The sequence below is a fragment of the Triticum aestivum genome, chromosome 6B, assembly GCF_018294505.1.
Source record: "Triticum aestivum cultivar Chinese Spring chromosome 6B, IWGSC CS RefSeq v2.1, whole genome shotgun sequence".
In the NCBI taxonomy this organism is placed as follows: Eukaryota; Viridiplantae; Streptophyta; class Magnoliopsida; order Poales; family Poaceae; genus Triticum; species Triticum aestivum.
Genome location: NC_057810.1, coordinates 672,244,597 through 672,260,543, shown reverse-complemented (window position 1 = coordinate 672,260,543; position 15,947 = coordinate 672,244,597).

Genomic DNA, 15,947 nt, shown 5'->3' with positions numbered 1-15,947 from the left:
ATGACGTGGCACCATTAGTACGGGATTACTGTAGCATAATTATCTGGGCGTTACAATTCTCCTCCACTACAAGAAATCTCGTCTCGAGATTTAGGAGGTAGAAGGAAATAAAGCGGGGTATTCATCACGCAGGCGATCCTCGCGTTCCCAAGTGGCTTCGTCTTCAGAGTGATGCGACCACTGGACCTTGAGGAACTTAATCGCCTTCTAATGTGTGCGGCGTTCAGCTTGGTCGAGAATGTGGACTGGATGCTCTTTACAGGAGAGGTCCTTGAAGCAGCGGCGGAGTTGTGACACGTGGAACACATCATGAACCTGAGAAGAGTTCGACGGTAGTTCCAGCTCGTATGCCACTTTTCCACGCCTTTCGAGAATTGTGAATGGACCAATATAGCGAGGACCTAGCTTGCCCTTGATCCCGAAGCGGTGTGCACCCTTCATTGGTGTGACTCGAAGATAAGCCTTTTCGCCAGGTTGATAGACCATATCTTTATGATGACGGTCATAATTACTATTTTGACGTGACTGAGCAGTCTTGAGATTCTCGTGAATGACGCGGACTTGTTCTTTGGTGTGTTGGATAATATCCGGACCGAAGAGTGGACATTCCCCAGTTTCTGACCAGTTCAGGGGGGTTCGACACTTTCGTCCATATAACACTTCGAAGGGGGGCATCTTCAGACTAGCTTGATAGCTATTGTTGTAGGAGAACTCAGCATACGGGAGAGATTCCTCCCATTTCTTGCCGAAGGAAATAACACAAGCTCGAAGCATGTCTTCAAGAACCTGATTGACACGTTCAACTTATCCCTGCGACTGAGGGTGAAAAGCAGTGCTGAAAGACAAATGAGTTCCCATAGCTTCTTGGAAACTTGCCCAAAATCTTGAAGTGAATAAACTGCCACGGTCTGAGCTGATTACTAGTGGAATACCGTGGAGTGAAACAATCCTGGACATATAGAGAGTTGCCAGCTGACTAGCAGTGATCGTCTCTTTGACGGCCAGAAAATGTGCAACTTTGAAAAGCCAGTCAATGACGACAAGTATAGCATCATTACCCTTCTGCGATTTGGGAAAACCAGTAACAAAGTCCATTTCAACATGGTCCCATTTCCATTCAGGAATAGAGATAGGTTGCAAAGTTCCAGGAGGCCTTTGATGTTCTGCTTTGATACGATGACAAATGTCACATTCAACAACATAGCGAGCAATGTCTTGCCTCATGTTTGACCACCAGAATCTTTGACGAATGTCTTGGTACATCTTGATGCTACCGGGATGAATAGACAACAGAGTGTCATGAGCTTCTTCCATAACCTCCTTAGTCATATCCAGGTTTTTCTCCTTACACGGCACCACTAGGCGGCCTTTGAAGTACAAAGTGCCATCATCAGCAACGGTGAAGAATGAGGGCTTTCCTTCTATGAGGTAGCGCTTAATCTTGTGGGCTTGAGAGTCATATTTCTGCAGCTCCTTGATGTTGTCCACGAGATCTGGTTTAGCAATCAGGGTATTGAGAGAACCCTGAGGAACAACGTGGAGGTTCATTTTGCGGCACTTTGGAGGAGGGGGAGCGAGTGCACCAGGAGGAACAATATGGAGGTTCAGCTTTCTGAATTCTTCAACAAGCGAGGGATGAACTTTTCGAACCTCGAGGTGATTGCAATATGACTTGCGGCTCAAAGCATCAGCCATTACATTAGCCTTGCCTGGTGTATAGGAAATACCCAAGTCAAAATCTGCTACCATCTCCATCCATCTCTGCTGACGAAGGTTCAGGTCTGGCTGGGTAAACAGATACTTCAGACTTTGGTGGCCGATGAAGATCTCACAACGATTACCGAGAAGGTAATGTCGCCACTGTTTTAGTGCATGTATGACAACAGCAAGCTCGAGGTCATGAACTGGGTAGTTCTCTTCGTGAGGGTAATTGACGAGAGGCATATGCAGTCACTCTGCGCTCTTGCATTAGGACATAGCCTAATCCTTGTCGTGAAGCGTCGCAATAAATGACGAAATCCTTCTTAGTATCAGGTGGAGCAAGCACTGGGGCAGAATTCAGCTTGTCTTTGAGTGCCTGGAAACTTTCCTGACACTTTTCTGTCCATTCGAACTTAACGCCCTTGTGAAGCAGACCAGTCAGGGCTTGGCAATTTTGGAGAAGTTCTCGACAAATCGACGACAATAGCTGGCGAGTCCGAGAAAACTTCTGACTTGTTTGACATTCTTCGGAGGTGTCCAATCGAGAATAGCCTGAACTCGCTCTGGGTTGACAGCAATACCATCCTTGGAGATGACATGCCAAAGGTAGGTGATACGTCTCTGACGTATCTATAATTTTTGATTGTTCCATGCTATTATATAACCCCTTTTGGATGTTTATGGACTTTAATTTACACATTTATATCATTTTTGGGACTAACCTACTAACCGGAGGCCCAGCCCATATTGCTGTTTTTTTTTGCCTATTTCAGTATTTCGAAGAAAAGGAATATCAAACGGAGTCCAAACGGAATGAAACCTTCGGGGGCGTGATTTTTGGAACGAACGTGATCCGGAGAGCTTGGAGTGGAAGCCAAGAAGCTGCCGAGGAAGCCACGAGATAGGAGGACGCCCCCCTGTAGGATGCGCCCCCTATCTCGTGGGCCCCTCGGGCGGCCACCGACATACTTCTTCCTCCTATATATACCTACGTAGCCCGAAAACATCCAGGAGCACCACGAAACACAATTTCCACCGCCGTAACCTTCTGTATCCACGAGATCTCATCTTGGAGCCTTCGTTGACATTCTGCCGGAGGGGGAATCGACCATGGAGGGCTTCTACATCAACATCCTTGCCCCTCCGATGAGTTGTGAGTAGTTTACCACAGACCTACGGGTCCATAGTTATTAGCTATATGGCTTCTTCTCTCTTTTTGGATCTCAATACAATGTTCTCCCCCTCTCTTGAAGAGATCTATTCAATGTAATCGCTTTTTGCGGTGTGTTTGTCGAGATCCGATGAATTGTGGGTTTATGATCAGATTTATCTATGGATAATAATTGAATCTTCTCTGAATTCTTTTATGTATGATTGAGTTATCTTTGCAAGTCTCTTTGAATTATCAGTTTGGTTTGGCCTACTAGATTGATCTTTCTTGCCATGGGAGAAGTGCTTAGCTTTGGGTTCAATCTTGCGGTGTTCTTACCCAGTGACAGAAAGGGTTGCAAGACACGTATTGTATTGTTGCCATTGAGGATAACAAGATGGAGTTTATATCATATTGCATGAGTTTATCCCTCTACATCATGTCATCTTGCTTAATGCGTTACTCTGTTCTTATGAAATTAATACTCTAGATGCAGGCAGGAGTTGGTCGATGTGTGGAGTAATAGTAGTAGATGCAGGTAGGAGTCGGTCTACTTGTTATCGACATGATGCCTATATACATGATCATGCCTAGATAATCTCATAACTATGCGCTTTTCTATCAATTGCTCGACAGTAATTTGTTCACCCACCGTAATACTTATGCTACCTCGAGAGAAGCCTCAAGTGAAACCTATGGCCCCCGGGTCTATCTCTTATCATATTTGCTTTTAATCTACTTTTATTTGCATCTTTTTTTGCATCTATATTATAAAATACCAAACATATATTTATCTTATCTTACTATCTCTATCAGATCTCACTTTCGCAAGTGGCCGTGAAGGGATTGACAACCCCTTTATTGTGTTGGTTATGAGTTCTCAGTTTGTTTGTGTAGGTGCGTGGGACTTTTGAGGAGCCTCCTGCTGGATTGATACCTTGGTTCTCAAAACTGAGGGAAATACTTACGCTACACTTGCTGCATCACCCTCTCCTCTTCGGGGAAAACCAACACTATCTCAAGACGTAGCAAGAAGGATTTCTGGCGCCGTTGCCGGGGAGGTCTTCGCTCAAGTCAAGACATACCAAGTACCCATCACAAACCCATCTCCCTCGCATTTACATTATTTGCCATTTGCCTCTCATTTTCCTCTCCCCCACTTCACCCTTGCCGTTTTATTCGCCCTCTCTTTCACAATCTTCTCTCTTTTCCATTTGCCCTCTCCGTTGCTTGTGTCTCCATGTGCCTTCTATGTGCTTGCATCTTTGCTTGCTAAAAATCTATAGATATGGATCCACTTAAAAGTGTTCTACTTGGATCATCTTCGATCCTTATGCGCTCGTGCTGAAACCCCAACTAGCCTAGTTGATGGGAAATCTTTAGATGAGCATGCTCATTTTGTGTGTCATTGTTTTTCTGAAAAAGGGAAGTCTTATCATATCATATAAATAGTTTGCTATCCTATGCTTGGAATCTTTGTGAAACTTGTGATTTTACTTGTTGCTCTAAGAACCCTAAAAAACACCTTCCCTACCTATGTGAGTTCAATGATAATGAAATCTTATCTTCTTATGCAAAGGGTGTTTATAGTTACTATGATATCGAACAAATTAAAGAATTTGTCGTTTTTAAGGGTACTCATGAAGTTGCTTCTTTGATCGAAAAGTATGATTTTACTCCCAACAAGTCTGAAAATTCCGTCATACTTAAATATTGCAATGAAAACTTTGCTCATAATGTCTATGTCCAAGAATTTATTGAAAGAATGACCGTTGCTTTGGAAGAAAATAATGATATGCATGAATCTATAGATAATGATTCCGATGATTTGGTTGAAATATCCCTTGACGAACATGATGCTTGCTATTCTTGTGGCCATGATGCCAATATTTATGAAGACGAATTTGCTATAGTTCCTTATGTTAAACATGAGATTGTCGCAATTGCACCCATACTTGGTAGTTCCTTCGATAAAAAGCATGATTTCAATGATTTTACTATAAATTCTCTTGATGTCAATTGTGCTAATAATATGTAAAACCCTAAGCTTGGGGATGCTTGTTTTGCTATGTCTAGTACTTGTTGCAATGATCATGATTGGGGTGATTCTTTTGATCTTGAAAATTTATTTAAGCCCCTTGATGAATATGAGATTGATAGTAGTATTTTCAATATTGTTGAAAGTGGGTTTGGAAGAGTGTCCACTTTAGATCCCACATACTTGGAGAATGTTCAATCTTATAGTATTTTTGATAAAAGTGGGTTTGGAGAGGTCATGACTTTAGTTAATGTTAATCCCACTATTTTGGAAGAGTTTCAACTTTGCATGCATGTGGATCGTGTTGAAAATATTGTATGTGATAGCTATTTTGATGAATTTTCTTATGATCCCACATGCAATTATTAGGAGAGAGGAAAATTTTCATGTTACTAAGTTACCTCCCGTTATGTTGAGATTGCTATCACCTCTTTCTTCTTCCTTGCATATGCTAGTTTTTGCTTGCCTTGCAAATTTGTTTGCTTATAATATGCCTATGAATAGGAAATATGTTAGACTCAGATGTGTTTTTTCATGTGTTTTATGATGCTCTCTTTGCGCTTCAATTCTTTTCTTTCATGTGAGCATCATTGAAATTATCAATGCCTAGCTAGGGGCGTTAAACGATAGCGCTAGTTGGGAGGCAACCCAATTTTCTTTATATTTTTTGTTTTTTCTCCTGTCTAGGAATAAATCTTGCATCTACTCTCTGTTTAGATGTGTTTTTATCTTTTAGTTAGTGTTTGTGCCAAATAGAACCTATAGGGTAAACTACGATGATAGTTGATTTGATTCTGCTGAAAAACAGAAACTTTGCGCTCACGAGAAAAAATTCAATAAATAACAGAAACGAGCTTTTGCATTGATTATTTTTGCTGCTGATCAATAAACAAATGTACAGTACGTACTATTTTGGTAGTATTTTTAGAGTTCCAGAAGTTTGCGTTTAGTTACAGATTGCTACAGACTGTTCTGTTTTTGACAGATTCTGTTTTTCGTGTCTTGTTTGCTTATTTCAATGCATCTATGGCTAGTAAATTAGTTTATAAACCATAAGGAAGTTGGAATACAGTAGGTTTAACACCAAAATAAATAAATAATGAGTTCATTGCAGTACCTTATGTGGTGATTTTGTTTTCTTTCACTAACGGAGCTTATAAGATTTCCTGTTGAGTTTTGTGTTGTGAAGTTTTCAAGTTTTGGGTAAAGCTTTTATGGACTATGGAATAAAGGGTGGCAAGAGCATAAGCTTGGGGATGCCCCGGGAAGGCATCCCCTCTTTCGTCTTCGTTCATTGGTAACTTTACTTGGAGCTATATTTTATTCGCCACATGATATGTGTTTTGCTTGGAGCGTCGTGTATTATATTAGTCTTAGTTTTTTAGTTTGCCACAATCATCCTTGCTGTACACACCTTTTGGGAGAAGCCTGTTTGATTAGAATTTGCTAGAATACTCTATGTGCTTCACTTATATCTTTTGAGCTTGATAGTTTTTGCTCTAGTGCTTCACTTATATCTTTTAGAGCACGGTGGTATCTTAATTTTGAAGAAATTGCTAGTCTCTCATGCTTCACTTATATTATTTTGAGAGTATTTTAGAACAACATGGTTTTTGCTATTATCATAAAGTTGGTCCTAGAATGATGAGCATCCAAGTTGGGTATAATAAAAACTATCATAGAAAGTGAATTGGATGCTATGATCAACTTGATGCTTGATAATTGTTTTGAGATATGGAGGTAGTGATATTAAAGTCATGCTAGTTGGGTGATTATGAATTTAAAGAATGCTTGTGTTGAAGTTAGCAAGTCCCGTAGCATGCACGTATGGTTAAAGTTATGTAACAAATTTGAAACATGAAGTGTACCTGACTTGTGCATCCTTATGAGTGGCGGCCGGGGACGAGCGATGGTCTTTTCCTACCAATCTATCCCCCTAGGAGCATGCGCGTAGTACTTGATTTTTGATGACTTCTAATTTTTTTGTAATAAGTATATGAGTTCTTTTGACTAATGTTTAGTCCATGGATTATACGCACTTTTACCTTTCCACCATTTCTAGCCTCTTCGGTACTGTGCATTGCCCTTTCTCACCTTGAGAGTAGGTGCAAACTTCGCCGGTGCATCCTGATACGTCTCCAACGTATCTATAATTTTTGATTGCTCCATGCTACTTTATCTACTGTTTTGGACTATATTGGGCTTTATTTTCCACTTTTATATTATTATTGGGACTAATCTATTAACCGAAGGCCCAACCCAGAATTGCTGTTTTTTGCCTATTTCAGTATTTCGAAGAAACAAAATATCAAACGGAGTCCAAACGGAATAAAACCTTCGAGAACGTGATTTTCTCACCGAACATGATCCAGGAGACTTGGACCCTACTCCAAGAAGTGCAAGAGGCGGTCACGAGGGTGGAGGGCGCCCCCCTGGGCACGCCCCCTGCCTCGTGGGCCCCCTGTTGCTCCATCGACGTACTCCTTCCTCCTATTTATACCTACGTACCCCCGTCAGATCAGATACGGAGCCAAAAACCAAATTCCACCGCTGCAACCTTCTGTATCTGCGAGAGCCCATCTTGGGGCCTGTTCCGGAGCTCCGCCGGAGAGGGCATCTACCACGGAGGGCTTCTACATCAACACCATGGCCTTTTCGATGAAGTGTCACTAGTTTACTTTAGACCTTCGGGTCCATAGCTAGTAGCTAGATGGCTTCTTCTCTCTTTTTGGATCTCAATACAATGTTCTCCCCCTCCCTTGTAGAGATCTATTCAATGTAATCTTCTTTTTGCGGTGTGTTTGTTGAGACCGATGAATTGTGGGTTTATGATCCAGCTTATCTATGAATAATATTTGATTCTTCTCTGAATTCTTTTATGTATGATTGAGTTATCTTTGCAAGTCTCTTTGAATTATCAGTTTGGTTTGGCCTACTAGATTGGTAGTTCTTGCAATGGGAGAAGTGTTTAGCTTTGGGTTCAATCTTGCGGTGTCCTTACCCAGTGACAGAAAGGGTTGCAAGGCACGTATTGTATTGTTGCCATCGAGGATAACAAGATGGGGTTTTTATCATATTGCATGAATTTATCCCTCTACATCATGTCATCTTGCTTAAGGCGTTACTCTGTTTTTAACTTAATACTCTAGATGCATGCTGGATAGCGGTCGATGAGTGGAGTAATAGTAGTAGATGCAAAATTGTTTCGATCTACTTGTCTTGGACGTGATACCTATATACATGATCATACCTAGATAATCTCATAATTATTCGCTTTTCTATCAATTGCTCAACAGTAATTTGTTCACCCACCGTAGAATACTTATGCTCTTGAGAGAAGCCACTAGTGAAACCTATGGCCCCCGGGTCTATTCTCATCATATCAATCTCCATTACTTTATTACTTGCTTTGTTTTTACTTTGCCTTTTACCTTTTACTTTGCATCTCTATATCAAAAATACCAAAAATATTATTTATCATCTCTATCAGATCTCACCCTTGTAAGTGACCGTGAAGGGATTGACAACCCCTAATCGCGTTGGTTGCGAGTAGCTATCGTTTTGTGTAGGTGCGAGGGACTCGTGCGTGATCACCTACTGGATTGATACCTTGGTTCTCAAAAACTGAGGGAGATACTTACGCTACTTTACTGCATCATCCTCTCCTCTTCGGGGAAATCCAACGCAGTGCTCAAGAGGTAGCACATCCAAACCCCGTGATACGATACGCTCTATCACACATAAACCTCCTTATATCTTCCTCAAAACAGCCACCATACCTACCTATTATGGCACTTCCATAGCCATTCCGAGATATATTGCCATGCAACTTTCCACCGTTCTGTTTATCATCATCATGACATACATTACTTTTGTCATGCTTCCATTGCATGATAATGTAGTTGACATCATATTTGTGGCAAAGCCACCATGCATTATTTTTCATACATGTCACTCTTGATTCATTGCACCATCCCGGTACACAGCCGGATGCATTCATATAGAGTCATATCTTGTTCCAGTTTCGAGTTGTAATTCATATGTTGTAATCAATAGAAGTGTGATGATCATCATTTTTAGAGCATTGCCCAAAGAAAAAAAAGAAGAAAGGCCAAAATAAAAAAACAGAAAGGCCCAAGAAAAAGAAAAAAAGAAAAAGAAAAAGAAAAAGAAAAAGAAAAAGAAAAAGAAAAAGAAAAAGAAAAAATAAATAATAAATAAATAGGGCAATGCTACTATCTCTTTTTCCACACTTGTGCTTCAAAGTAGCACCTTGTTCTTCATGTAGTGAGTCTCATATATTGTGCTTCAAAGTAGCACCATGTTTTTCATATAGTCAGTCTCATAAGTTGTCTTTTTCATACTAGTGGGAATTTTCATTATAGAACTTGGCTTGTATATTCCTACGATGGGCTTCCTCAAATGCCCTAGGTCTTCGTGAGCAAGCAAGTTGGATGCACACCCACTAGTTTTCTTTTGTTGAGCATCTATTTATAGCTCTAGTGCATACGTTGCATGGCAATCCCTACTCCTCATGTTGACATCAATTGATGGGCATCTCCATAGCCCGTTGATTATCCTCGTCAATGTGAGACTTTCTCCTTTTTTGTCTTCTCCACACAATCCCCATCGTCATATTCTATTCCACCCATAGTGCTATATCCATGGCTCACGCTCATGTATTGCGTGAAGGTTGAAAAAGTTTGAGATTATTTAAGTATGAAGCAATTGCTTGGCTTGTCATCGGGGGTATAGAAGTTGGGAACATCTTTGTGTGACGAAAATGAAGCATAGCCTAACTATATGATTTTGTAGGGATGAACTTTCTTTTGCCATGTTATTTTGAGAAGACATGATTACTTTGATTAGTATGCTTGAAGTGTTACTATTTCTTTTATCAATATGAACTTTTATTTTGTATTCATCTGGATCTGAACATTCATGCCACATTAAAGAAAATTACATTATCAATTATTCTAGGTAGCATTCCACATCAAAAATTCTCTTTATCATTTACCTACTCGAGGACGAGCAGGAATTAAGCTTGGGGATGCTTGATACGTCTCCGACGTATCTATAATTTTTGATTGTTCCATGCAATTATATTACCCCTTTTGGATGTTTATGGGCTTTATTTTACACATTTATATCATTTTTGGGACTAACCTACTAACCGGAGGCCCAGCCCATATTGCTGTTTTTTTGCCTATTTCAGTATTTCGAAGAAAAGGAATATCAAACGAGTCCAAACGGAATGAAACCTTTGGGAGCGTGATTTTTGGAACAAACCTGATCCGGAGAGCTTGGAGTGCAAGCCAAGAATCTGCCGAGGAAGCCACAAGATAGGAGCCCCCCCCCCTATAGGGCACGGCCCCTGTCTCGTGGGCCCCTCGAGCGGCCACCGACGTACTTCTTCCTCCTATATATACCTACGTACCCCGAAAACATCCAGGAGCACCATGAAACACAATTTCCACCGTCGTAACCTTCTGTATCCGCGAGATCTCATCTTGGAGCCTTCGCCGGCACTCTGTCGGAGGGGGAATCGACCATGGAGGGCTTCTACATCAACATCCTTGCCCCTCCGATGAGTTGTGAGTAGTTTACCACAAACCTACGGGTCCATAGTTATTAGCTAGATGGCTTCTTCTCTCTTTTTGGATCTCATACAATGTTCTCCCCCTCTCTTGTGGAGATCTATTCGATGTAATCTCTTTTTGCGGTGTGTTTGTCGAGATCCGATGAATTGTGGGTTTATGATCAGATTTATCTATGGATAATAATTGAATCTTCTCTGAATCCTTTTATGTATGATTGAGTTATCTTTGCAAGTCTCTTCGAATTATCAGTTTGGCTTGTCCTACTAGATTGATCTTTCTTGCCATGGGATAAGTGCTTAGCTTTGGGTTCAATCTTGCGATGTTCTTACCATGTGACAGAAAGGGTTGCAAGACACGTATTGTATTGTTGCCATCGAGGATAACAAGATGGGGTTTATATCATATTGCATGAGTTTATCCCTCTACATCATGTCATCTTGCTTAATGTGTTACTCTGTTCTTATGAACTTAATACTCTAGATGCACGCAGGAGTCGGTCGATGTGTGGAGTAATAGTAGTAGATGCAGGCAGGAGTCGGTCTACTTGTTATGGACGTGATGCCTATATACATGATCATGCCTAGATAATCTCATAACTATGCGCTTTTCTATCAATTGCTCGACAGTAATTTGTTCACCCACTGTAATACTTATGCTACCTCGAGAAAAGCCTCTAGTGAAACCTATGGCCCCCGGGTCTATCTCTTATCATATTTGCTTTCAATTACTTTTATTTGCATCTTTACTTTTTGCATCTATATTATAAAATACCAAAAATATATTTATCTTATCTTACTATCTCTATCAGATCTCACTTTCGCAAGTGGCCGTGAAGGGATAGACAACCCCTTTATTGTGTTGGTTGCGAGTTCTCAGTTTGTTTGTGTAGGTGCATGGGACTTTTGAGGAGCCTCCTACTGGATTGATACCTTGGTTCTCAAAACTGAGGGAAATACTTACGCTACACTTGCTGCATCACCCTCTCCACTTCAGGGAAAACCAATGCTAGCTCAAGACATAGTAGTAGGTCACCTCAGGAAGCCAGAATTCACATTTAGAATACTTTGCATAGAGTTGATGTTCTTGAAGCTTTTCCAAAACAAGTCGAAGGTGTTCAACATGTTCCTCTTTGTTCTTGGAGTATACAAGGATATCATCCAGATAAACCACGACGAACTTGTCGAGGTATTCCATGAATATATAGTTCATCAGACGAGAGAATGTAGGTGTGCATTGGTCAAGCCAAAAGACATGACGGTGTACTCGTATGAACCATAGCAAGACACGAAAGCAGTCTTGGGAATATCCTCTTCACGAACCCGAATCTGGTGGTAACCCAACCTCAAATCAAGTTTAGAGAATATTGAGGAACCAGCAAGTTGATCATACAAGTCATTGATCCTAGGAAGCGGATACTTGTTCTGAATTGTTGCCTAGTTGATAGGTCGGTAATCTAGGACCAAACAATTAGTTCCATCCTTCTTCTTGACAAAGAGAGAAGGTGCTCCCCAAGCAGAGGAACTAGGACGAATGAATCCCTTGTGAAGAGATTTCTCGATTTCTTCCTTAAGTTCAAGGAGTTCATCTGGCGGCATCTTGTAGGGTCGCTTGGCAATAGGAGTTGTGCCCGATTTCAAGTCTATGACGAATTCGGCAACTCTAGTGGGGGCTATTCCTGGAAGTTCTTCTGGGAAGACATCTTTGAATTCACAAACAACTGGAATGTTCTCTATTCCCTCAAGAGGTGAGGCATTCAATGCATTCAAAACATATATATGATTCTCGGCATCCTGAGCTGCTCGGACCGAGTATTCGACTGTCTGGCCAGAAGGGTGAGTGAGCTGGACTGTCTTGGCGGCACAGTTAATCTTAGCATTATGGGTTGTCAACCAATCCATACCAAGAATGATGTCTATGTTGGAAGGTCCGAGTACAATGAGAGAAGCCGGAAAAAGTAGACCTCCAATCTCGATTTGGTTGCGAGGGCATAACATTGTGGTTTGCCACTTGGACCCCGGAGATTGAATCGCTAAAGGAGTGGGCAAATTTTCCATATCCAACCCATGCAACTTAGCAAATTTTTGGGACACAAAAGCATGTGATGCTCCTGAATCAAAGAGAACAGAAGCTGGCACTGAATTAACGTGAAGGGTACCCATCACGATTTTTGGGGACTCACAAGCTTCTTCAATCTTGACATGGGTGACTTGACCACAACTTATTACATGCGTCCTAGCATTACAACTACTGATATGATGGTTTCGACGGCCCTTCATACGACTCACAACAGAATGTGGTGCCTTTTTAGGCCGATCCGGACGACAGTTGATAGCAAGGTGTCCTGGCTGTCCACACTTGGACTGTCCATCCTGAATCGTTAGTTGTCTCGGCGGTGGAGGCAAATGAGGTGCAACATAAGACGGCCTTGGTGTTGGAGCAGGTAGGTGATGAACATTGTGTGGGATCCAGACTCGACGTTTCTGAGCAAGCTGACTCGAGGATGGGCCAACATCTCTGGTACGCTTGAGTGACTCCTGGTACTTAGTAAGACCATTTTCAGTTCGGAAACCTTGGCTGACAAGTGTCGCTAAGTCTGCACAATCATGAGCAACAAGCGCGAGCTTTATACCGGGATGCAGTCCTTCACGAAATTTCTCCTGCTTGCGAGCATCAGTGCAAACGTCATCCGCAGCATAGCGAGATAATTCAAGGAATTTCCTCTGATATTCATCTGCAGTCATTGAGCCTTGTGAGAGTTTGCGGAACTCCTTCTTCTTCTGGTCCATCAGGCCTTGAGGAATGTGTCGTGCACAGAAGGCTAACTGAAATTCCTGTCAAGTGGTTACAGTCTCTGTAGGCAGCATACCCTTGTGGCTTTCCCACCACTGAGCAGCTGGACCCTTCAAGTGGAATGTCACAAAGCTGACGTAACTGGCAGGGGAAACATTAGCTGACTCCATCTCAAACTGGATATCACGAAGCCAATCATCAGCATCCATAGGATTTGTGGAGTTGTGGAAAATGGACGGGTTGAGGCGCACGAATTCTTGCAGTGTTATTGGGGCAGGCTGTTGATGAGCATTCTGGTTCGGAAGCTGAGACATTACTCCAGTCGTAAACTGACGATTCAGCTCAAACTGCTGCATCATTGCAGCAATATAGGGTTGAGGTGGAGGACCGTCAGCCATCCTGCAAAAAACATCAGGAAGCAGTTTAACAGGGGGGTGGAGCAGGTGTAAGGAGTCATTCATGATGTAATTGAACAATGAGCAAAGGCGCAGTATGTATAAAACAGTAGTCATTAAAGACATATAGAGCCAAATACACGTTGTTAGTAGGAGTTCGGACAAGAGGATCATCCTAGACATACTAGGCGGCACACATGCACTCGATGGAAGGATACAACAACGAGACATAGAAAAGTCTACATCATCATCGAGAAAACCACTAGAGCAAGGAATCTACAGGGGACGATGCAGGGTGCCCTCGATAGAAGGATTTCTGTGGCCCGTGGACAAAGTGAAGCAGATCCTGGCTCCCAATTCAAGAAAGGCATGATACAAATCTCTGGGTGGATGTGATCAGGAGAACCTAGGGTAGAGTTAGCAAAACCATTTAACCCGAATAGAAGAGAGATTAGAGTCCCAGAGTAAAGGTCGAGGAGTAAAAGATCCCAATACCACCCAATGGCGACATGGGCCCGTAACCCACACAGCCATGTTAGTAAAACCTTTTTTTAAACTAGACTCAACTTCGGCCAAGGAGTTGGAAAGGGGGATCCTACAGGCAGTCGGCTCTGATACCAACTTGTGACGCCCCCGATTCAATCGTACACTAATCATACACGCAACTGTGTACGATCAAGATCAGGGACTCACGAGAAGATATCACAACACAACTCTAGACACAAATAAAATAATATAAGCTTTATATTACAAGCCAGGGGCCTCGAGGGCTCGAATACATAGCTCGATACACAAGAGAGTCAGCGGAAGCAACAATATCTGAGTACAGACATAAGTTAAACAAGGGTACCTTAAGAAGGCTAGCATAAAAGAAACACGATCGAAGAGGCAAGGCCTCCTGCCTGGGACCTCCTAACTACTCCTGGTCGTGGACGGACTCCATGTAGTAGTATCCGTCGGCGGTGGCATCTGGCTCCAAGGATCCACCATCTGGTTGCATTAGCTAGAAAGAAGAGAGAATGGGGGAAAGGGGTAGCAAAGCAACCGTGAGTACTCATCCAAAGTACTCGCAAGCATCAGACCTATACTAAGTATGCATTGGTATCAAATGGAAGGTTTGTATCTGTGGACTGAACTGCAGAATGCCAGAATATAAGGGGAAGGCCTAGCCTATCAAAGACTAGCATCTTCAAGCAGCTCCAAGCATCTTGCAGCATGTAGAAGAGTAAAGAATAACAGTTTATATATAACAAGCATGTTGTAACATTAATGCCCAGAGATCCTTCCTCGACTCCCTGTGAGAAAGCAATCCCGGAGCCACATATTCAAGTATCCATTCGTAGTTGTATAAGATCAGGATATAAGTCTGAACGTCGTTACCGTGGACATGGCTATTAATAGATAATCTTCCCTGCAGGGGTGCACCACGTTTTCCAACATGCTCGATCACTCTGGCCGGACACACCTCTCTGGGGTCAATGCCCGGCCTCGAAGGATCAACACGTCGCAGCCCTACCTAGGCTCAGTAGAGAGGTCCCCGCCGGTCTACCTCCTAAGCACTCTGGGGTCTAGGACCATCGCCCGTTGCACTCCAGGTCGTTGCGTGTAGGGCGGGTCCAGGCTCCACCTCTACATGGATGGTGCCTGCCCAGCCGTGCCGCACTGCTGAACTGGACATCTAACAAAGCTTCGGCTGATACCGTGATGTCGAGGCCCATAACTATTCTCGTGTGGTGGTTGGTGCGTAAAGGCCAAAGGCCAACTCAGAACAAATACCCAAACTATAGTGTATTATTAGCTTGCGAGACGAGCAGAGACTCATGATCGAAAGTGACCCCGTCGCCCCGTCTCGTGGACTTACGACAAGGGCCTGGAATGCCCGGCCGTGCCACGTAACCATCTTGCAGGTGCTCTCCGGGCCCGCCCGACTTTCACCAAGGTCTCAAGTAAAGTCAAGGCAACTGTGTGTCCAGACATCAAGGGGAAAACCCGAGGAATTACCCCCGGAGGATTCCACTCGATGTAATCATCAAGGTGAACGTAAGAGGGACCACCCTAGAGGTTCACACTTGAGGTGTTGAACAACAGAGCCGTATCGGGAATGGTGCAAGAGGAAATCATCCTCGATGACCATGACCGAATAGGTACACTACAGAATTATCATCGGGAGTGAGTTATGAGGGATCACCCTCGGCACTCGATAGTAGCTCTGCAGAGTCGAGCAACAAAAGGGGGCACGATGTGATGTGAGGTGTCGGGCTCTGGTCCTCGAT